Source organism: Centruroides vittatus, unplaced genomic scaffold, assembly GCF_030686945.1.
Source record: "Centruroides vittatus isolate TY-2023 unplaced genomic scaffold, ASM3068694v2 contig_970, whole genome shotgun sequence".
NCBI lineage: Eukaryota > Metazoa > Arthropoda > Arachnida > Scorpiones > Buthidae > Centruroides > Centruroides vittatus.
The window spans coordinates 2,261,882-2,288,359 of record NW_027122643.1 but is presented as its reverse complement, the minus strand read 5'-3'; the positions used below and the strand labels follow the sequence as shown (position 1 = coordinate 2,288,359).

Genomic DNA, 26,478 nt, shown 5'->3' with positions numbered 1-26,478 from the left:
TTCAGGCGAATAAAACTGAAGTGATGATTATGTTGATGAAAGGCAGTCGGTAAGAAAGAAAATATCAAGATAGATTCAATCGATGTAAAGACAAGAATCTTGGCACGGAAGTGTATTGGGATCATTTCAAATTTCACCGTTCTAGCTTACCATAACTTTAAAAGAATGGAGATTGAAGTTTTCTTTTATAGTTTTACAGCTTAGACTCTCAATAATTCTCAAGTTTAATCAAAATCGAGTCCAAATATTCAGGAAATATACTCGTAACTCAACTCTTGCATCGGGTTAATATCATCATAATTTACCTCTAGGCTAAATAATCACGTCAGACAGTTAATAAAGTAATCCATTAATTCATTCTCTTTCATGTACAGTACGTTGTCATCCGGTATAAAATACAATGTTCTTACACTTAAATCGCATAAAAACATTGTAGTTCTTATTACAGATTTTAAATAAATTTTAAACGAATTTAAAAAAAATAAACTTCTATTCAAAATCTTTATGACTACGTAACTATTTTTTCTTCAAAATTGAATTAATGAATATAAGATGTATATAATAAAAAATGAAATAATTAAATTAAAACAAAAAAATCACAATTAATAATATTATTGTAAATTAAATTTATTCACTAAAAATACCTTAATACTATTTACTAAAAAATACTTAGAAAACAACTATAATTCCTTTGGGTACTTTTGAGAAAAATCAACCATAAGAGAAAAATCAATTTTTAGAAACAAGCCAGAAGATCATTTAATTGAATTTATTTTATAAAATCATGGAAAGGTGTTAAATAAAAACATTTCAAAAATTATATAGTATATTTATAGTCCATTTATTTATATAATTTATTAGCTGAATATATTATTTTTATATATATTATAATTTAATATAGTTCTATATTTATATTAAATTTATTAACAAGCACATCAATTATCTTATGTAATAAAATAAAGGTAAATATTTGCGTTTATGATTTAAAAACTTTTGCTTTTATAATTATATAATTATATAAAATAAATGGAAAATAATTTGAAAGATTAGTTTTAAAATTATTCAAAAGAAAGAAAAATATATATATATAATACTCTTAAATTGATGAAACAGAAAACTGAAGTTATAAACAAACATTTAAAAAATGTAATTTTCGTTCATTTTTAAATTAAAATTTCATAAATTTTAATTTAAACTCTTCAACAAAACATTTATTATTTTTAATTTAACTTTTAAAAAATAATAATTTATTTTTCATCTATAAAAATTCGATCAATTAAAACTTTATATTATAATATTCTTTTTCTAAAATGTTTTCCTCGAGTTATATATTAATTAATTTATATTTTTAGCACAGTAATTATCTAAGGAGAGAAACACGAACAAATCTGATCAATTCAGAAGCATAGTTAGTTGAGTTCTCATTTAGTGAGCAATGTTGAATTAAGAATTTCAGTTAAGTGTTACCTAACATGAAATTAGAAGCTTTTTTTCCCCCTTCTTTCAATTAGATTAATGAACACAATCATTAAGCAAAGTGCAGTACTTTGTCTTTTAGCAGAAGGTTGCCTAAAGTTGAAGAGAATTCACATTACTGTAGTCGAATGTGACAGTAATGTCATCGAGTTGCCTCTCCATTTTATCCATTTCTGAAGTAAAGTATCTTTTAGATTTATTTACAGCTATTCTGGCTTGGAATATTTAAGAAGAAAGAAGATGGCTCATTAATTCCTTTATTTATCACACTTCTTGCCACACGGTAACTAGCTACCAACTTAAATCTACTTGACTGAACAACTCTGATCTCTTCACAGCAATATCACAAACTATACTTATCAGAAATATTAAGGCTTTATAAAAGAGTTGAAATGGTAGAAAATCATTTATACTTAAGATTAAAATAGAAATATCCTTAAATTTACAAGTTTTCTTAAATTTTTAATAGGATCACAAATAGACGATTAAGCAAGATAACGGAAGAAAGCGTAAATAAAAATTTCCTAGAAGAACGTTATGTGCTATGTAGGAAGGAAATAATCAGAAATAAAATTGCCAATAGTGAACTAATTCTTCTGATCTTTAAAGCTTAAAATTCATATTCTCGGAAAATATGTTAAAGTTTTGTCCCCTGATAGTCTATCTCATATAGTTTAATATGGCATCATTAATCTATTGATTGCACAGAGCAATAACGAACCCACTATGATTCATTGAATATCCATGGAGAAAACTTGATCAAGTCATTGGAGCATACAATCAAATAACTAGCTCATCTGGAAATTTTACTAAAATACATTATATTTCCTCAGGGTTTATTATATTAGAACATTTCACGGTTTAAATAGTTATAGCCAAAGAGTGAGTGGTATGTAAACAGTAGTTTCAACTTTAATGAAAATTGCATTCATTTAACTGTTTATAGCACAATTTTTTCTTTTCTGGATCTCGAGCAATAAACCGTTTCATGGACACGTAACTATACTTCAACCAAAGTTTACTCAACTATATATATTTTTTAATTATTAATTTTATTATTGAATTTGAAATAACTGATGTAAAAATATAAAAATCATTTAAAAGTTTTTAATTAAATAATTAAAAATTTGTATATTTTATGCCTTATTACCTTTTATCGCAGAAAATTTCTAATGTTTACATTAGTAACTGTTTAGTCCGATAAAATTGTAAATTTGATATTAAAATATAAGTAACTTGTTTGTAAATATAACGAGTTTTCGTTTAATTTTAATAAATTGTTATAAATTTTGTTCGTAATTAGATGTTATTTACAACGTTAAAACTTCGAAATTTATTCTAATTTATTACAGATTTGCTTTTCGTATGGAGAAAAATTTAATGAAACATTCGGTTATTGAAATTCAACCTAGATTTTGTTCTTATATTAAAAAAAGGGGGAAAGGACTCAAACTTCTCGTAAATTAACAAGAAATATAAGATTCTTCCTCCAATAAATAGACTATTCTTGAATTTGAAATAAAACGTGGAATAAATCTTTAAATTGAATTCACTGTCAACCTACTGTATAATATGAAAAAAGTATTTTCGAAACGCTTCAAAGTTTCGAGTTACTGAAGAAGAATTGATCTTAAAGAAAATCGTTCACAGTTCTATTTTTGTGTAGTTTTAGCGATGTGAAAACTACACAAAAATATGGAGAATACATTTTTTCTAAACAAAAACTGATTTGTATCTGAGTTATTGTTCAATACATCTTCGAGTGACTTGCAATAAAGTAAGAAAAACTTAAACATACCGTTACGTGACCATGAATAACAACTGTATAACGCTGTTGTTTTTTGTCGGGCTGGGTAAAGAGATAATAGGGTGAGAGGGGAAAGAAGGGAAGAAAAAAAAAAACTTAAAATTAAAGCCGTTAGACATGTCTTTAATATAAATAGAAAATGACGCTCGGTGTGTAAAAAAGTTCCCCGACAAGTGCAGGGTAATTACTAGTGACGGGAAGGTGGTTCCAAAGCAACTGTCCTATCAAATTACACTGGACTTCTCTGGACCAATATAAGACAAACATCTATCATCTGATTAAAGACTATCAGACAGTGCCTCGGTGACTCTTGTCTTGGTTGCTGTGGGCTCGGTAGAGCTTATAAGAATGGGTGTGACAGCTACAATCACTTACAACACTGACTTCTTATTAGCGGTTGACACGTTTTTCTAAAAAATTTGTTTTTATCTCTCCCAGTCGTGCTTTCTATCTCTTCTACTGGCCACTTTCTACATGCAATGGGAGGAGATAGGACAGCTGGCAAAAGAATACTCTTTTAAAAACAAAGATTTATATATATATTTTCGGTTTTGTTTGTTTTGTTTCCAAGGAGAAAGAATAGAATTTTTTATGTGTAGAATTGTGTTGTGTTGTCTTGTGTTTATAATTATTATTTAAAGATGTATTGTGTAGTTATCTATTGAATAGTTTTATAAATATTTTATCATTTCTATAAATATTCATTTTTATAGAATTTTTACATAAACATGAACTACGTGGTACATATTATGAGCTAAAATATAGTTAAATAAAAAATGAAAAACTATAACGTTAGCTGAAAATGCATAGTACGCCTAAGATAAATATAAATTTATTTCATTTACTTTTTCGTAAAAGATCAATATTTTAAACTATATATATTCTGTGCATATAAATTTCTAAGTATGCATACAGATATTACGCATTAAATAATTTATATACATATAAAATTTTGTTCAAAGTTTAGTGAATTTATATTAATAAATAGAGCTTAATTTGCTATATCTATCATTGTACCGTATGTATAAACTATAATACAAGAGCTAAAGATATATTTTTGCTGGTATTGTAACCTTAGATAATAGATTTATAGCTCTCCTGGACTGTTATTGTCTTTAGATATTAATCAAAATTTGAAAAATCAACCGTATTTTTTAAAAATTAATTTTTAGACAATTGCTCTGATTAAAAGAAGTCGATCTTAAATCATTTATAGTCCATTAGTTCGATAAAATTTACCACGAATTAATTATGAATATCAAACAAAGCATTGCTTAAATATCATGCATGAATAAATTCTAAAATTATTTAATTTTTGAAACATATCTCTTTAATAATTTTGTGTATTTTTGTTATACTTAATATTTTTTTTTTTGTTTTGGTAACGTGTAATTTCAATTAGTCTCAAATTTTAAAATTTATTAATATTAAAAATATATATTTAAAAAAAAAAAATTGCTCTATAAACGATTGAAATTGTTTTAAATACAAAATATTAAAAGAAAAATCGGCATCTTTAAAAACATTTTTTAAATAAAAATTTTAAGAACTTTCTAAAATAAATGATTTTTCTTTTGATATTTTTTATAGTTTATGTATTATATATAAGTCCTATATATCCTTCGTTATATGGAACTCCAAAAAGTAGTTTATTTTTGAAAACATTTAGAGTGAACATTTATAAAAAGAAATCTATATTTAGACCTTCGATTTGTGAAAAGAAATTCTGATAAATTTCTTCCAAAAAATCGAAATATCATCATCATTTTCCCATTTCACCACATAACAATTTTCTGTTTAAATCATACCCCTTTACTTAATGATTTTAAAAAGCATTATTCAATGTAGATCAAACATTTCTTAACAATATTTTTGTATGTACTTTAATTTTCTGAGTAACAATTTTTTATCTATTATTATTTTTTTAAAACTTTTTTAGGTTAATATTTTACAAAAAATGAAAGTGTCATTGCTACGACTTCAAAGGAGTCATTTATTAATTAGATAGCCCGGTTTTTGTATTAAATGAGGTAATTTATGAGCAGCTTGACTGTGAGTTTAGAGCAAGTTAGTCATTCATTCAGAAGGAGAAGTGGCAAGGGAAATCAAATGACCCTTTCCATTGCATCTGACGCTTTTCACTTCTTAGATAATGCTACAAGGATATTTGTTGGTCGAAACTTTAATGTCTTATTTTATAACACATCTAATCAATCAAAACAACAGTTGCTATTGTCTTTGAAGGACAATTTGTTCGTTGATAGTGGAAATCTTCCAACTTATGTTGTTAAAACTGAAGAGAAATTAGATTTTTCGTAATCTACAAACCGTTCCTGCTCAATGATTAACGCTGTATTCAGAATATAATGGTAAACAGGAGATTAAGAGATTGATTTATCTTAGTTTATATTGTGCGAGAGGAATGTGAAGCTCACTCGATTGTTATCATGATTTATTATAATGATGATAAATTTTTTTTACTAAAGAATAATTAAAACTTGGATTACTTTAATTCGTTAAAAATTTTAAATGCTTATTAATGACTATGCAGCAAGTTATAAAATTGCGTAATGCTTATACAGAAGGCTAAGTTTAATCAAGATAAGTGGATAGTCGACTTGATTAATTAATGATAATTATCAAGTTATATTTTCAAGAACGGAAATGATTATTTATACATGCGTACAGAAATAAAAAAACAGTAACGATTATATCTTTCACTCGTTATAAACAGTTAATATCTGCACTAAAACTTGGCACAGTTATAAGTTGTATAGAATTAAAAACAGTTCTGACTTATTATATAGCATTTATGGCCCATTATATTTATCGTTAATCTAAACAATGTTAGAGGCCAACTTTCGTCAATTGTCTTAATTATGAATACGAGAATAGGGGATAAAGTGCTACTGTGGTAACAAGCTGCTATGGTAACAATCGCAATCTGTGCCATACCGAGTAAGGAAGGAACTTGGCAACCAACTCTCCTAAAACTTTCTTATTGGACGATTTAAATAGGATGAAGAATGAAGTCATTAAAGTCATTCGGGAATGATTTAGTTTATAATTTATATGTTTCTTCTATATTAAAATTATATACTGTTCGTATACGTATTTATTACTTAACGATGCTCAGAAAAAATTCTATTTTAGCTATTATAATTTAAACGATTATTTATAAATTTGCTCCAACGGTAATTGACTAGTGAACTTCAGACTACGTTAACAGCCATCTTTAAATACAGAAAGGGGGAGATCAGCTTTCTAGATTAACTGAGACTACCAGAAATTATTGGATCAGTCTAAATGGAAATGGAGATTCGTTTAGGACAACTAAAATCCCGGAATTAAGTTCTTACTGTAATGTTATTTTTGTTCATAACTACTTTTGTTTTGATGTACTTATTTGCTGAATCAAAAGAAAAAAATAGCAGAAATAAAAAAAATACTAAATCCTTTTATTCCAGAAAAGAATTATGGAAAAGAGAAATAAATGTAACAAATATTTAAAAAAATAATAAAAAAAAGTTTTATATTAAATTAATCTGATTAAACATTATTCTAAATATTTAAATTTAAAACAACAGATGAGTGTTCTTTTTTTTTAAAAAAAAGACTTGTTTCAATTTTAAAAATATTTTAAAAAGTTACAAAGTTATGAAAATTTAATGAGTTTTAATTCCTTCACTCAAAAAATAAAATAAAATTTTAGAACATTTTAGAAATTTTTTAAAAAAGATACAAATATCTGTAGAGCTGTTTAGATATTACACATCAGTACACCAGCATCCTATATCAGTTATATATCAATTTTAGATATAATATATCAGTATATTGGCTCTACTACACTTGATATATCACTCGATTCAACTATCCATAAGCTGTTTCGAAACCATAACAGTTAAATTCGTAAACGATCATTGTCTACTAATATTGCATACAGTAATCAGCATTTATATAGGTTATATGTAGTAATTGCCATTCGAATGATAAATTTAATATCTCACTCGAAACTTTTATCGATTAAAAAAAATCAATTTCGCGCTAAAACATAAAATATTGGCTACTTTTCCTAAAGTAATAGTTATAGCTACTTTAAACTTTATACGAGAGACTTTTAAATGATGTATATTAAAAAAGTTTTTATTGTCGTATTGTAAATACACACATTGCTACATCATAACGTAAAACAAAATTTAAAAAAAAAAAAAAAACATAAAATAGTACCAATTAAGTTTATTACAAATTATAAAGTTAAATAAAACAAAGGCAGGAGGTTAAAAACAGAGATAATTCTTTCATACAACACATCCAAAATGATGTGTAATTATCGGACAAGGCCGAAAGTGACCAGCAAGTAATTGCAGCATAGCCTCATAAAACAAAAGAAAGCAATTAGTGAAGACTTTTCTAACAGAAATTTTGTGACAATTCCAAGAGTCACCATTAATTTAGATCTTATAATGTTAGAATTCAATCAACCAAACATTGCGTGATAAGCTTCTTTTATTTTTTGGTTAACTTTTTTTTTATATTTCTGTCATTTCCGTTAAGAAAGATTATCATCAACAAACTCGTCAGCCCGTCTAATATTGGGTCAATACTATCGACGAAACAAGTGTGACTTGTCCTGTTCTATCTTGCTATCAAGGGTGTGACTGCAGAATTTTTTCTTCCAATAGTTAGATTGTTTTCTACGTCGGAAGTACTTTATCACCGCATCCGGTTGATGACTAAGAATAATGATACTTAAACTGTTTATAATTAATTCTTTGTTTCTAAACCCAAAATTTTAGGTTATTTAGAGGATGTTTAAGACTATAATGAAGTTCTAAGAAAATTATTTTTTGTCATGCTAACCTATTATAAATCGTTCGAAAGTTCTTATGCCTTAACTTTCTCTCGAATGAAAAAGCAAAAGATATAATTCATTTTGATTAAAAAATAATATACGAGTTAAATAAATCAAGATCATATCTGTTATTTTGTTCCAAAACATTGTCAGAACTTTCTGCTCCACGAAAATATAGATAAATCTCTAAGTAAAAAACATATATATATATATTTTATTTTTAACCTCTATACGTTCTCTTGTCTGTCAAAACGCGGGAAAATTTCGTAATTGAATGCTAAAAAAATGTTTAAAATATCTTAAAATTCCATTTAATGATATTTTAAACGTTTTAAAGCACAATTTATGTATATTAAATGTAATAATTTCGTATAAAGCTCGAGATAAAATTGAAATACAATGATATTAAAACAATTTTGTGGATAGGCGTGTAACGCATACCGCTTATTCATTATCTATTATCATCTAGAGAATTCTTGTTAATAAATTATTATCTGTGACCATATCCTTTAAGTCGGCACAATTCACTTGGCTAAAGAAGCGTGATAAAAACGTGACATAAAACGTGACGTGTAAAAGCCTTACAGCTGAACGAATTCAATTTATTAGCGCCATAAGTTGTCCAAAGATATCCCTAGCTACTAAGTTAGTAGTTTTACAAATCGTGCTTTATGCAGCAGAAAAGAGATTTGTAAATGTCAATAGTTATGAAATAGTGGTATTACAACGGTTAATGAATGTATATAACTTATATTTTAAATATAAGTTTATTCTTATGCATATGCAGACATGTCTAACCATAAAGAAAGATTCACTAAACTAATCCGATTTAATATCAAATATGGAAAAAAAAACATACATATTTTATCTTCACAAATATTGGAAAAATAAAAAGAAAGAGGATAAAGTTATAAAATTTAATCTATACATAATTTATTTATGTTACATACTAATGCAACTTATTAGTATCAAAAGGGTAGATAAAAATTTTATCATGGAGAGAGATCAGATTTATGAACAACTTTTAGCGATAACATGTTAAAGTAAAAGAATTTGACCTCTGAGAGTTCACTTTTAGTTAATTATAAACATTGTAATTTCTCAAATATTTTAAATAATTTTATAAAATTGCTAATTCTATGATACAGAAAAGCTAATTTATTGCTTTAATTTGATACAAATATGGTATTATTGCATAAGAGTAATTTCGTTAGATCCATAGAGATGATAATCCAACGTGTAGTAGAAGATAAAGCTAAGTTATGATACAAATAACACTATTTTCAGGTCAGCTTGCGCTGATAGAATAAGAGTAGTTTAACATAGAGAAAAATTTTATTTATAAATTAAAACAATAAAAATATATTTTAAACTTTTAAGTTTAATTTAAAATTAAATTTACGATTTTAGGTATAAACAATTTTTATTTTTGTTAGAACAAAATGATATAAATATCACTCATAAGATATATTTTTGTATTTTAAGAACTTTGCATTAGCAATTTAAAAAAATAAATTTTAGTTAAATATATAACACTTTTTTAATTTCGGGTTTTTTAGAATAAACAAAGCTGCTTTAAGTAGTATTTTTTCTTTTATTTTTTTTTTCCTCCTGAAATTTAAGAAAGGCTAATAGGAAAGTATATTACAAACATTAGGAAGAATAATGGTAAACAATAAATTTAAGAGATAATTTGGATGGTAACATAAGAAAACAAAATAAATTTCTTTAAAAATTGTTCAAACTTTTACAATATTGAATTTCACAATTTTATATGATATTATTTTATACTTTAATGCGTTTATTAAAGTTAAAAATAAAATAAAATATCTTTAAAAGTAATGTAAGCAGGAAATAATTATGTAAAATGTATCTATAATTATTTTAAATAAACTATCATATATCTTGGTGTAGTTATTAACAAATAGGTTAAAACTTATATAAGATTTTTATAATTAACAATGTTAAATTTTTTAAAACGGAAAAGAAAAACAGATTTATTGATTTCCCCCACCACCCTAGTTTTTGGAAATAAGAGGAAGAGATTTAGGAAAATTGACTTAAAATTTTCCAAACAGTTTTGTAACTTAATAGTAAAGCTATGACATGCAATTTTAGTTTAAAACCGATCGTGTATCTAATCTGTAATTTTATATATGAAATACAATAGCCAGTCAATATACTCAAAAATCCACTAAAAGACTACAAAACAAGAATTTCTTGTGCTAAAATAAGGGTTTTTAAATAAACAGATTATATATTATCCGGTTAAAAATATATAAATAGTGAGAACGAATACAATGCATTTTTCTTTCAAAAGCAGGGGAAAAAACAAAACAAAAAAAAGCTAAAAATTTATGGAAAATTAAACTGGATAATGGAAAAAAAATCAACTAAAAAGTTCAATGATGTCAGTTTAATTTAATTATTATATTAAAGATAATAAAAAATTTAATATTAAAACAGCAAAAATTTAATATGAAAAAAAATAATAAAATTTGGATATTACCTAAAATTAAATATTAATTTTATAAAACGTCTCAATTATATTTAATGAAAAAATATATATATAATTTTTCCTTTATTCTTTAGTTTTTTTTCATTTCAATTTTTTATTAAAATTTATAGGATATAAATATATATTTGTCATTAAACTAAAACAATTATTTAAAAAAATCAAATTTAATATCTGAAGATTAAAAATTATAAAAATGTATAAATATACAGTATATATATATATATATAAAGAAATTGATCTTGATGAAATTTTTTTATGGGCAATATACAAGTTATTGAAAAGGAAATTCTGTTATTGTCTTATCAGCTTTCATTACTTTTGGTGAAGTAATAACATCGTCGATTTGTCTAACAGTTCCTTTCATATGGTGCTGTCAAGCGAAATTTTGGCCAATCAACCTTTCAGAAAACCTTTAAGACAAGAAGACAGGAAGTGTAGAAGAATATTCTGACATATTCTACTCGACAATATCAATGAGGAAAGGAAATGGATAGGACAAGAAAGAAAGCTGACTTTTTTTTATTTTTTTTATCTTCTTTTTGTTCCTTTCACATTATCAATTACCTTAACAGAAAGTAATTACGGGAAATAAATGGAGAATAAATTCTATTGTTCAGAAATAAATAATAGATTTCCATCTTACCTCTATATTTACATAATTAGAAAAAAAATTTTAATTTAATTAATATCAGTGGGAGTGATAATTTAAACCATTCTTTAAGAACTTTGTGAATTTTTTTTATTTTTGTATTAATTATTAAAGTATTTCTCATTTAAAACTTTACCTAATCACATTAACACGTTTTCTAATAATTAAAAATAAAAATTTTATGACATTTGTTCATCTTGTATATTTTATCATGCATTTACATTATTTAAAAATTTTAATCGCCTTAATGATTTACACAATTTTTCTTTTTTTTTGGAAATTTTAATTTTTACAGGAAATTTATTATTGAATAATTACAACAAATGATTTTTATTAATATTTATGTAACATTCTTATACCGAATGTGTTTAAAATTATATAAAGAGAGCAGATTTATTCATGTCAAGTTCTATTTTTCAGGGCACTAAACTTGATAAAATTAAAACTTTTAATTTTTAATGAGTTTGATTCTTGCACAAATTATATTAATTATTAAATAAAATTTTCTATTCTTGCATATTTTATCGCTTTAATAATTATATTAACTTCTTTGTTCCTTAATTTACTTAAGAAAGTTTGAAATTTAATATACAGTATTAAGAAATAACTTATATAATTATTTATAATTTATTTAAATCACTTATAACATTTTCTAATCAAAGTCCAATTTTAATTAATTAAAATACTATTTCCTTGTTAATGGTGTTAAAATTTTCATATTATAGTATTCTGCAAATTTTATAATATTTAAAAATAAATATTAAAGCTTCATTTAATAGTTTAAACATTGAAAATAGTGATTTTAATGTTTTAAAAATTAAGAAATTTATATATTAGAACTACTAATTGAAATTTTAATTTTTAAATTCATATCACAAAAATAAATATAAAAATCATTTAAGTAAAATATAGATTATTTAATATTTTTAAAGCTATTTAATATTCAGAATTTCTTAAATCTATAAAGAAGTAAACACATTAGCATAATAATTATAAATATAATATAAACATATTTTATAACTAAAATTTATCTAATTACCTTTATAATGTTAATTATTTTATTATATAATTTATAAATATCATTGCTTATTATTTAGAAAATAAATATAGGCCTAAGTAATAAAACAAATTACCATTTTGTCACTTATATTCATTTTAAAATATTTGTTAAAGTTAAATTAAACTTGTTGCTGACTAATTTATAATTTAAGCATTTAAAAAATTTATTAATCATTATATATATTATATTAGCACCTTTTTTTATAATAACCAAAAATTAGAAATTTTATGAGATTGTAACCAATGTAGTTTGTCAACGTTTTCAATCTTTTTGATATTCCTCAACAATATTACTTTTACTACCCTTGTAGGGTATCTAGGGAAATATTTTCTACGCTAGTTTCATGAACGTTAAGAAACTGGGAAGAAATCACGAAGTAATATTGCCTTCCTACACTACGTGATCGCATACATTTTTAAATGGAAAAAGTTTTCTTAGATATAGAATATAATATATATAATATCAGAAAAGTTGGTAAAGGCAAGCTTAAAAATTTGATAAATTAGTTTGTTGGCATGATGGATTATAATACTGTTATATTTAATTACGTATACGAATGATGATAACACGTAAAAAATAATAATATTTAAACTTCTATATAAAGGAAAGTTTTTTTTATACTGGACTTTTTACTCAAGGAAAAGACTGTCAACTTTTCTTCTAAAGACTTTCTTTTTTTAAAGCAGTGCTATTAAATTACTTTTGCTTCAATAACCCAAGAAACTATGGAATTTGTATTTGAGTCACGTCTCGCTTTTTCTGCAAATATCAAACAAAAGTCGTTGGATTGTTGCACGAAAATCAAACAATGATTCCATTGTGCGATTATGAAAAGTTAGAGAATACTTTTTATAAGAAAAAGTATAAGTATAATAAAAAAAAATAATTCGATTGAATTTCAGATATAAAGTAAAAGTTTAAATAAAGATTATATTATAAATAATTCAAATATAAGGAAAAATATCACGGATGCGGTAAGAGATGCAGAGAGGAGATTGGTGTTTAAAATTGTAATTATTCACACGAAATTAAATTCAAGGTTTTAGAAATACGTAATTTTTCGTATCAAACGATATAAAACGAAACTTATTACATAAGTAATAAAGAATATAGTGATATATAATTAAAAATTCCACAAATTTTGTTATAAATGCATTGTATACTTAACGTTGATTTGATGGTTTTGCATGCATAAAGTAGGAAAAACTCAGCCCGTTATATTTAAGATTCTAAGCTATGTAACGACATCCATAAAGTACATTGCCAAGAAAGCAAAGGTTTCAGTCAACAAGTTTGGATAGAAGCCATTGGAGCACTTTCCAGTTGGTTGGCCCGTAAAAAAGACGTTAGGAAAGAAAACAGCCTCTGAAAAGAAAATTAAGGACAATCTCACACAAATGCTACCGAAGATAAAAGGAAATAGATAAATGCATCGTTCTTTACTTCTTAAATGCAATTATGTTCAGCTCAAAGAATCTAATGTTCTTTTTGTATAAGTTGAAGATCTTTTATCATAGATCATGTGTAAAAACATCACTGGCCATTCTAAACAGCTGTCTCTCTTTCTTTTAGCTTAACTTTATTTCCAATGGCCATCTGTTTAAATAATGGATAGTCGAGCATCTCTTTTGGGATCAAATTTCACCGAATCTCATCATACAGTCGACTGATTGTTGTTTTACTCAGTTTATTCTTTGTAACTTGTTGTGATACTTATCCACTTGCTACGAAATATGAATAAGTTTGTTTCTATAGGCCTAAACAATAATACTTTCTATAGGATACACACACTCGTACATAAAGAAAATGAATATTTAAAAAATCGTTTTACTACGACTTTGTTAAAAATCGATAGAGATTACATACTTTGTTTATTTTGATAATTTTATGTAATGTTTTTGAAGATTATTCATGCTGATCGCGAAAGACGAAAGATGATAAAGTATAAATTAAATTTTCTAGAGGATTACATTCATTATATTTACGCAAATTCTAATTAGAATTGTAAATTAATTGTTTTATTATAGTTTTCTATGTCTACTTATGAATAATTTATGCATTTACCAATTTAATACCTTCATTTTATCTGTTATTTTCAGTGTTCCGGAAGAAGAATTAAATGCATGAAAGTATAATATTAATTAGAATTTTATTATAAAAATTTTAATGAAAATTTTATGCGTTTAAACTTGAAATTATTATTTAAGATATTAGATTTAAAAAAAAGTGTGGAATGAAATTCGACACTAGGCCCAGCAGGTGGAACGTGATGACACAAAATATCAAGAAAATTACAAAAAGTCAATTATTCAAGTAACTCTTTTTAAAGATAAAATTTCCTGCAGGTATGGCGCCAGACTAAAGGGAGATGATTAAAAATGGAGAAGATTGATATGTAGATGAGAAAGATGTGATGAAAAATCCCCAACAGCTTGGCACTGTATAGATGACTTTATTATCTCCGCTGCTTAGTACTGCGTAGCGAACCATGACAAGAGAGAAAGGAGTGCGAAAAGAAATTTATTGTTAGAGACAAGCTTAGAAACCTTTGGTCAAAAAGAACCTATTCACCAATCGTTCAGTTGAGACGCGCGCCTTAAGACAATGCTCTTCTTGACAAGACCATCTTAATTGATGTTTATTGAACTGAAAGTATCGTGAATGTAGAATGTGATATTTAAAAAAGGCTTCGAGTCTTGACGTACACAGGAAGCTCATTAAATCTTTTTTGATGATCACCTATCTGTGGCAGGTAACGACTGCTAACTTGTCCTGCACAATGGAAACTCATTAAACATTAGTCTGTAGTTGAAAGTCGCGAAGTGGGCAAGCTGGGATGGAAAGATAAGATAACAGGCAATTAATCACTGGTTTCTTACAACTAAGTCGGAGGATTAGTTAAGTTGAATCACGAATACTAGCAATGTCATTTTGTAAAAAATTCATTCGCATTTGTTTTATTGTATCAATGCTCATTACATGTATTAAACAATGAAGTTTTTCTCTTTTTTTTCTAATAAAAGTTTAAAAATAATTCTCCACGGGTATAAAATAACCTTATTCTTAACATAATAATAATCTAACGTCATAAACCATTTAAGTTTGAAACATGATAAATTTAAGTAATACTTTATAAATTATTTATTAGAATATTCTCTCTGTGTTTAATTGAAATTCTTAAGGTGTTTGTAATTATTTTTTAACATGAGACTTTCTGTATATAGCTAAGCTATTCTGTTCTGTAAAGCCCACCTGCTATATTTATAGATGTCTTATTAATTATACAAAGGTGCTCCTTGGTATTGTGTAATGGTTTATTATAGTGGTCTATTAAAATAAAATGATTACACACAACGAGTATTTCATGAACATTTTACATTTGCATATGATCGTCTAATTGGATTCGAATAATAGTTAAAGACTAGAGCTGAATGAACTGAATTCATTTCTAACTCCAATGACTAATTAGGGTATCTAGATTGATTAACCAACTTAGTTTACTCTTTGCTAGAGATAATAAGGTATTATATTATGTTGCAGCATTGTTAGGAGTGAAATGATCTGTCTCTGTACGTGGATACAGTAATGAGTAGAGATGGAACCGAATTAAGAAAGCAGTTCTTCTTCATTAAATTGGAAGAAAACGCTACTGTTAGACTAATTATTTTGCCACATATATATTATTTACTAATTTACCGTTGTTAATTTATTTACAAAGTCTTTACTTCAGAACTATAAATAGATTTACATGTATGTCAATTAAATCTTTAATATTACAAATAAGATATACATTGAATAGCCTGATATTCGTAATAATAAATAGTTAAAAGTAAAAAACGATGCTTAATAATAAAAGACATTTAATAACAGAATGGAATTAAGTATTTACATTTAAAAAATCCAAGAAAAATTATTCAGCATCTGTCAAATCAGATAAATTATTACTTCAGAGATATGATTTATGGCTTCTATATCAATCACGAACAATGTATTTTGGAAAATTGTATGACAAACATTATCTAAACATTTCAATAAAAAAGTAATTTTATTTGTTGATATACTTCATCATTTTTTTATTTATTTCTTTTTCTCTTTTACAAAAATTGTATAAACGTACTATTACTACTATTACATATATTTATAACATAAACTTACATATATATAACATACATATAATTTCGGTATCATATTTATATCAATTTATTCATCAATCAGGTTCACAAAAGAAATTAAATGAAAATTTTTTGTGGAGTAAAGAATGTTATACATCAACCTATAAAATCGAATTGGGATTTTTTTAAACAGGAAAATGTACTTTAAAAAATAATAAAATATGCGAAATAATATATATTTTTCGAAAGTAATAAAACGTAATATTAAACTCCTCACGAAATGTTATCAAGAAATAAAATATTTCTGAACCTATCAAATTTCAAATTTTCCTATTTGTTATTGTTGAAAGTCTTAAATGGATATTGACCGATCAATATCTTACATATTTTTCTACATTAAGAAAAAAAAACTCTATTATAAAATCAAAGCACGCTGCGATCTAAAATAATTTCCCAATAAATTCCTCTAATTTAACGACTTGTCGCATTACAAAAATATTTTTAAAAAAAGTTCTTTATTCTTTGATTCTTTCACATGAATAATTTATAAAAATTTACTTTTTTAATTTTAATTATTAAAATATATATATATATAAATTCTGTAAATAATGTAAATGAATAGTCATTTAGAATATTTTTTTACCTTATTGTGTTATGGTTTCTTTCAGAGAGTTTCTAAAAAAACTTTTTTAAGGTTCATTATATTATATAGAAAAAAAAAATTTAAAGAAACTTTGATGCTTTCGTTTCTTAGGATATATTTTTCTTTTCTTTTTTCTTAGGTTTCTATTTGAAGGATTTTTCGTCAGGTGCAACTGAAAGCTAAATAAGATTGACGTTAAACTAAGTAAGTTCCTAAGTCCACCCCACTTTATCTAAGATAAATTTCACTGTTTTGAAGTTTTAAGTTATACAAAATTTTAATTTTTATAAACAAGCAAATATATACAATACATTTATAAAAAAAAAAATATATATTATATAAAACTTCTGATATATAGTGAAGGAAACATTTTATATTTATGATTATTATTTAGCAATCTAAACACGATACAAAATTAGAATTAATGGCGATAATAAAATATTACTGAAGTCGTTCTTTTTTTCATAATTTTAAAGAAAATACGATCCTATAAATTTTAATACGTGTCGCAATTCTAGTACCAAGGCTTGTGGGTGCCACGAGGATATCTTTTACTAGGATAATTTGTTGAATATATATATATATATATAAATATTTTTTTCCTGCCAAAAAACTCTATTCAACATATAAAGATTACTATCTACATTTTTGATGAAGAGAGAAAAAATTATATTTTCAAGAGATCTTTTACTTCTCCTCGTGAATTTCTAGTTTGGACGTATTTATGAATAAATTCTGATTTTTTTTTTTCTAATAAGAAATCTCAATGCATTCAAATATCCAAGCTTTCAGAATATCAAAATTAGTCTATCTTCGTATTAAAAATAAGATATTCACGTCATAAAAATATTCAAACATTCAATTCAGAAATTATTTTTTATTTATTTTAAAACTTTATTTTTATTCTTAATGTAAATATTTTAAAGTTCAAACAAACTTACTTTCGAGACTGATTTAAATTTAAATTTAAAATGATACATGTTTTAATATATATATATATACCGTACGTATATATATATATATTGGCAGAATATGTAATTTTTTTACTTTTTTCTTATAATTTAACTTAGTAATCATTCGTATGAGATAAACTTAAACTTTTAAAGATTATCGAAATGACCTAACTTATATAAACAACCATTACTTAAGTTGTGTTCTGATAAACGAATCCAATAAGCCGTATATAGTTTTGGTGACAGGAAATAGAGGCAAGGTTGTCCTAACTAAAGTTTGGTGGAGACTAATCATTAGATAAACACATCAATATAGTCGTGTTATCCTTCAATCGGGGAAGCACTCTTGATCCTTTAATTTCCCTATTAGTTTTCATCATACTAAATTTCCTAATTCCAATAGTGACACATTCGAATATATGTCAAAATATACCAGGAGACATTTTTCCCCGTTTAAACCAAATTTCACAATGGATTCAATATTCATTGACTTTTCAGACGCATATTTTACTATCATATTTTTACTTCAGTTCAATTTTCTACAATACACCGTGTAACACCAACAAAGGGAGTTTTTTATCGCTGCAATACCCATTTTAAATCGTAAAGCAGCGCTATTACACAATACAGAAGATAAGAATCTGTAAATTTGAATAAAAATTATTCCTTAATTTTATAAATATGTTTAAAGTAACGTTTATTGTGTTTACAATAATGGCAATCGCGTTTAAATATGTCCAGGTTATAAACAATTATTTTCTGTCATATTCTTCTGTATATTGTAAGATTTAAAATGCTGTATTGAAGCAATAAGAAACTTCCTTTGTTATGTTACACGATGTATCACAGAAAATTGAACTGAATTGAAAATATGATAGTAAAGAATGTCACTTTTGTTTGAAATTTAAAATATTTATAGTTTTTGATAATCTTCACTATAAGGTTTAAAACAATTACTTTATAGAAGTGTAATAGCATGCACGTTTATTTAAAAGTTAATCGATATGTAAAATGGTCTAAAATTCGCCAACAACAAATGGAACATTAAAATTAAATGTATACCGTAATCCAGTTTTTAAGTGAACTGATTGCAAAAGTTCGTTTAAACGGAAAAATTCTTCTGATACACATACTTTAAATTTCCTAAATTTATATAACGAAAATTTAACTTTATGGATCGTTTTATTAACAATATAGCTACAGTAATGTAACCAGTTTTATAAAATTTTTAAATTTTTGCAAAATTCGAAAGTTTTAAGTAGAAGAAAGAGAACATTTTTCTTATGGGAACTTAGCATCGATCTATTTATATGTAGGTTGGTCAATAAAGCGAGGATCCATTTTAGTACGCTAATGACGAGAACGATATTATGATTAAAGTCAGGCACGCAACAAGAGGGAAAAGAAGCCAAAGTCCAATCTTCAGTTGGCCACAAAGATAGGATAGGTAGATGTTCTTTCGTACTACCAATTTTCCCCCCTTTGGCGATATCTGCCCAGGGAAAATCTAGTCGTCACTTCCTAATCGATATATCGAGAAGAGATCAGTTGGAGTGACAGAAATGATAAGCCAGGCTGTTGTACAACTCCCTTTCTCACTGACATATCAGTTTGGTACGAAACCGGTTGACAAAGTAGGAAATTTTGCTGACTTTGCGGTGACATAGCGGTTTCTTTAGTTTTTTCTTTTTTCAAGCAAAAGTATACATTGTTAAAATAATAATGAACAATCCTTTTTTTCCATATCTGATGCCATTCCATTAAAAATTCCAGTGAACTCACCATAAATTTCATTTAAAAAAATTCACGACCGTATCTTTTCATTAATTCTATAATTTTACTAAATTATCCTAAATTTTTCACAAAAAAAAATTATTCTGGAATTTTATTATACAAAATTATAAAATTTCCGTTCATTTGAAATCGATATTAGCTTCACGAAGTAAAGATTTATGATTAGAAAAATTCAATAATTCTTGGGTAATTATCAATTTTTACCAATTTCATCCTTATTTTCTATTAAAAAATATTTAATATTTTTACTAAGCTATGAATTAAATTAAGAAAAAAAAATTAGATAATAAATATCCTCTATTGAAAATTCATAATTAAAATTCGTTTCTTGAATTTAAGTAACCTATGTTAAAATTATTTTGTCATTTTAAACTTAATTCTATCTGCATATTTATTAGAGAGAAGAGAAAAAAATTAAAATTTTTAGTAGAAAAATCCAATAATTTACTAAAATAATCTCGAATTTTCATTAAAATAATAGCAAATTTTCAGTAAATTGCAAGCATTATAAACCTCATCGAGCAATAATTTACGATTATACTAGGAATTTGTATAATCGTAAATTTTCCTAGTTTGAAGTCATATTAATTTCCTTCAGTAATTATTCAATTTTTAATTATAGTTTTACATAAATAAAAAAAAAGATTTAAAAGAAAAACAAATTTATTAATATATTTTTTAAATCTCAGACAAAAAATAAATGAAAAGTTTTCATCTAAATAATTATAAAGTGCATCTTAATTAAATGACATTTAAACATTACAGGTGGGAATCGTGTTATGATTAAAATCTAAATATAGAAAAGATTTTTAAGAAAAATAAAATAAAACTTGAAATTTTCTGGATTTTATTTTAAAAGATAACGACATTTTAAACTTTCTTATTTCAGAAAGGAAGTAGTAGAAAATTGGAACTTTAATTATTCCATTATTGTGTAAAATTCTACCGAAGACAACAATTCAAATAATTTCCTGTTCGTGCACACTTCCGCATTAAAGACAGGAAATAAAAGTTCAAACAAAAGCTTATACAATACGTAAATCTAATTTAAAAAAAGATATATACATGTATAAGGAATACTTAAACATAGATAGCATTTCATAAATCACATTGGTTTCCATTAAAAAAAAAGTTTATAATATTTAATCTAGTCCAGATTTGCATTCTGTGTAGACAGTATTACATCACGCTTTAATTAGCAACCATCTATTGAGAAGTATTTTTTTTCTTAATTTATGGAAATATATCATATCAAAGAATTGTAATTTCACTCTTTCCATAATGTTAACATCTATCTACTTCCTAATTAATTCTGACACTGACTAATTCAGGACACGACTCGAGACACGCCTCGCTTCAAATGTCAGGTGGTCAACAGAGAAATGTACTCAAATATATCCATTAGTTTATTGTAGAAAATCATTTCTAGATTCCTTATATGTTCTAGTTAAGATTTCTGTGCTACTTGTTAATTAAATAGTTTCCGAACAGCTAAATCTTGGTGTTAAATATGGAGATGTTGGGATATTTGTTGAACGCCATCAACATCGCCTTAATCATTTTTAAAAGTAACACTTTGGGTGGATAAATCATCATTTATCTCTGTATGAGGGAGGACATAATGAACTCGGGTTGTGCGATCACCAAAATGAATTTAAAATCTACTTCTGATGAGCAGAATTAAGCGCTTAAAAAATGAGCATTCGATCATTATGCTAAGGTATACGACTTAAATAATATTTTTAATCTTTCATTCAATTTAAATTATATATATATCCATGACCTAATGAAGGTAAAGGTTGCTTTAAATATTTAAATAAAGAAAAATATGAATATAGTTAACTCGAAAATAGTCGCTAAATTAAAGTTCCAATCTCTTTCTCACATTATATATTAAACATTTAAATTTAAAGAAGAGTACTGTTTAAAAAAAAGTAAAACAATAATTAATTTTTTCCTTGCTTTTCTCATTTAAGCAGTAAAATTAACGCAGAGATACGGAAAATTTTAATTACTAACATAAATTCTAGATGAGGTTGTTTCTTTATATTTTTAAAATTAGTCTTACAAGAATGCGGTTTTTAATATCTAAAAGGTCTGAAAAATCAAATTATTTATATAAGTTTAAGATGAAAACATTAATAATATATATAAATAAAGCTGAATGATTAATTAATTTTTTATTACAAATGGAAAATTTTCTGTGAGAATAAGCTAAAATTTAATTATTAATTTTGAAAATAGAATAGAATAATATTAATACACTTAAATAATTAAGTTTTTTTCAATTATCATTATTAAATATAATACAATATTTACTAACGATAATGATATAAAAACGATTTATTTTTATAACAAATAAAATAAACCAACAAATTTAAATAATTAGTTAATTATTATAAATGTAAACAATACAACACGTTTTATATATAAAAAAAAGAATGTGATTTTACATTAAAATAATTTAAAGGTGAAGATTTTAACAAGTATTTGATTCTATTCTAGTTTTCTTCATCTTTTGTCGTAACTAGACAGCTAGTGAGGTGTACGTCTTGCACCTTGTTTGCATTTAATTATGTTCTATTCTGTAAGCAGCGACTAGGCTGACAGCTAGCTAGTCACGTTGTCATTACCTAGCAGGGATATAGGAGAAAGCATCACAACCAAGGATAGGGCAAGATAATTAAGTGAAAAGTACGCTGAATTTCGAACTACTGATGACTAAGGTCGTAATTTACAGGAAACTGCTTCTTTCCCGCACTGAAAATTTAATTACCAAAACTCTCAACGTTGTTTTGTTTCCTCCATTTCCCAATTAAAAGCTGGACGACCAAATTACACAATAAATGTGACTATATTTGCCGAAAAGCGAACTAAAGATAGAAGTTTTAGTTAAATTGCGTGAGCAAATATGTTTGCTCACAAGTTTTCTTTTACATAATATATACAAATATTTGTTTTAGAACTGTAAAAGAGATTTTTTTCCTCTTCGATTATTCATACATCGAAATTTTACAAGCGTTATTAAGTTTCAATGCTTTTAATATTAATCCTTTTAAAAAATGAAAATATGAAACTACCCTCATTTCTATGCTAATTGAAAAAATATACAGTAACAACAAAAAAGTTTTTGTAAGATCAAAGATTTTTTTAATGTTCTTGTTTAAACATCAATCATTAATTATTCAAAATTATTAGAGCCCACGTAGGAAGCTAAAAGCTAATAGGAAATGTAGAAACGTACGAAGTTTTGTATTATATTTGCATATCTTTAAGGTTTAATTCAATTTAATCAAACATTGTTCAGACTGTACGAGTGTTCTATGCTGATAAAATAATTCAATAAATTTAAGCATAATATTTAATTCATGCGTTTCGAATGCCTATTGTACATATCTCGACCCGAGTTACTTCAGTTTAATTTTCTCATATTGTTGCATTTCTCATAAACATATTGATTCAAAGATGTACATCAGGAATATTCAACGGATACGGGATGCGGAAAGAGTTGTAATTATACTGAATTTCGGTTAAACATTTCTTTTTTTTTCTTGTATCGTTTAGCTCCGTTAATTGCAATTATCGCGATGACTTTCTCATTGCCTGCGCGTTAAGAAATTCTTATCTCTTCTTGGTATAATTTAAGCGTGAATGAGCAACAAGAGTGTGGAGTTATGCCGTAAGGAATACGATGAAGTAATTCTAGTGACAGCACATTGATAACGTTGGGTATAATTAAATCAAACTCTTTATGCTAATGAGCAAGTTTAAGTAATAAATGAACCATGGAGACCATCTGTTGACTGCGGCTTACTTACCATGCAGTGTTAACAAAATACAAAAGATCGATCAGAAAGAACCGAGAAAACTTTAATTGGAATTTTGCCAATGAAAAAAAAGTATTCTACAATTTTCATAATTTATGTAGCATATTTTTAGATACGGAAAAGGAATTTGCAGTTATAACTCACCTGCTCTGACAATAACATCCCTACTTCCGATTGTCCCAGCAACATTGCTTGCCACACACCTGTAGACAGCTGAATGGACGTCTTGCCTATAATCCTCGGCAGGAAAAGGTGAGAACACCAGAGATCCATCTGGTCTTATATGTCTCAATCCAGGTATATCTCCCACAGAAGAACCATCCTTTTTCATCCAACTTATTGAAGGTGTTGGAATACCACGAGCGGTACATGGTATTACGGTGCCGGTGGAGTTAAGAAAATCTATTCTGCTGGCTGGTTCCATAACAAAAGAAGGACCCACCCTATCATGATTTGCAGAAAAAGCTGGGAAAAAATAAATAAATTCTAAGAAAAGAACACATTATGCAAAAAAGAAAAAAAAAACAGTTTTATTTATTACTAAGAACTTATAAACGTAAATCTTTCGAAAATGCACACGCTGTGCCTATATCCTACATATGCATGACCTAAAATGTTTTAAATTCCGTCCTAATGGATTTCAAGGACTTCGAAACTATATCAACAAAAAATATATTTAAAAAATGCTACATTATAATAAAATAAAATAAATTACTTCGAATTTTTATTCGATATAAAAGTGAAAGCATCCATCAATAATAAATGCATAATATATAACTTTACAAACTTCTCTTTATAAAAAAATATTCTTTGATCACGCTATCTAATAGAAATTCAAATTGAGAAAAAATACATAAAACTACCTTAACATTTTATTACTTTCAATTAAATGTATTTTAATTCAAATTTTGCGTTTTAAAACTAAACGAGAAAATAACATCCATGCAAAATTCCGATTCAAAACATAAGTAGAAAACGAATTTAAAAAAAGAAGTTAACGGTTTATTACTATAAAAAAGCTTAAAACTTGAGATAGTAATCTAATATAATTATCAAATTTCTAGTTTTGCAACCACTAAAGATCAATGGAGAAAAATTAAACACGTGCATATCTTACCTGAAGTAATCCAGAGAAAAATGAAAATTATATATTTCCACCACCAAGGTATCATGGCGTGAGGTATGTCACATCAACGTCACATAATTATTCCTAGTTGTTGTAGAGGCAGAAGTCCAAGCGAACAGTCACGAGGGTCAGAAACGAGCAACTGTTTAGAGCGAGAGTACCACCGACTGCCACTGCTTACTCACCCCCTTACTAGGCGCAGTGGCTTCAGCCCGACGATGCAGCCATCAATAACGGACTCACCATAGTTACGCCCCTGACAGCAACCCAGTGTCGAATTGCCTGTGGCCAATTATTAACAGATGTCAGTCAATGGTTGTCCGTTGTGTCTAGTCGAACTGTCCAGCACTCTCTAACTCTGACAGAGCTACAGTGAAATGGCACATCCGAACAGCTAGTGGGAGCACGCTAGGCGTTAGGCGCCAGCTGCCTCTGATGAGATTTTGCTATCCATTCACTTCTGTAAACCAATGCACCGCACGTTAAGAGGATTTTACATCTCGGTCTTAAGTTTCTTCTTCTTTTAATGCTAAAGATGCAGTAAGCTATCTCCATTGACCGAAAGGACAAGTTAAATCTTACGCTGCACCAAATGAACCTTTGTATAGTACCAATAAAAGCAGACTTGATACTGCGCTTGGTGGATTTTCTGCTTCACTTTCTATCGAATGATTAATGATATGCGAACAGTCGATCGTAAAACTTGACTAGGTAAAGTACAGTTGACTTAATAGATTTTTAGCCACAGTTGTTTAATATATTCCATTTCCCCTTTCTAGTCAGATCACCTTTAAGTTAAATTTCGCTTCTAAAGTAGCATATCCTTATTTTACAGTTGATTCGCTCCGATAATTATACGCGAATACTGTTCCTTTACAGCGTATAAATTATTGATCTCGATATTTTTATCTGAAACGTTTATATAAATTACAACTATTTATGTTTGAAAAATGCATAGAAAATCCGATTAGATTGTAAATATAGCAAATATTTTTATCATGATAAACTGCTCAAAGGCTATCTAGAAAGAAAAGTATAGCTTTATTGAAAATCTTCTTTATCCAGCTTTTTTATGCTAAATTTTAAATATGTTTTTGAACTTTTATATGTAGAATTCACATATATAAATGCGTTTTTAAAATAAGTCTATTCTATTTTTCTTTTAATTGCAACTTTTTACTAGTTTCCTAGCTTTGAAGTCTTAAATTATATTGGGAGAAAGGAAATGCTTAGTCACCAGGAAGTTAACTATATTCTAATGTGTATATTAACAAATTAAAATAATAAAAAAAATATGTATAAAAATGCTAACATAGTCAGAAATAAATCACAGTGCTTGCTAGTCGCATTCAAAAATGTTCTTGCATCTGTCACCTTTTAACATACGGAATTAATGTCTTATGTTATAAACAAACCAGTTCCATTATTCATAAGGAAAGTCAAATTTTCAAGTCGTTACCGTGGCAACAGATCTTTGCGATCAATAAACTATATTGATTATTCTATATAAATAATTATCCATCCAATGTTCATTTTCTGCTTCAGTTGATATCATTTCTAATGAATGGAAAAATAATAGGAAGATGTGAATAACCGACCAAGATCTCTCTTCTAAGAAAGTTATTGCTATATACATGAAATTAATAATACTTGAACGTATT

General features: G+C 26.2%; 1 pseudogene; it reads right to left on the bottom strand.

Moving 5' to 3' along the window:
• LOC136985431 (cell adhesion molecule Dscam1-like) overlaps positions 1–25,836 on the bottom strand; it is a 205,500-nt pseudogene extending 179,664 nt beyond the window's left edge.
• Between the last annotated feature and the right edge of the window lie 642 nt (positions 25,837–26,478).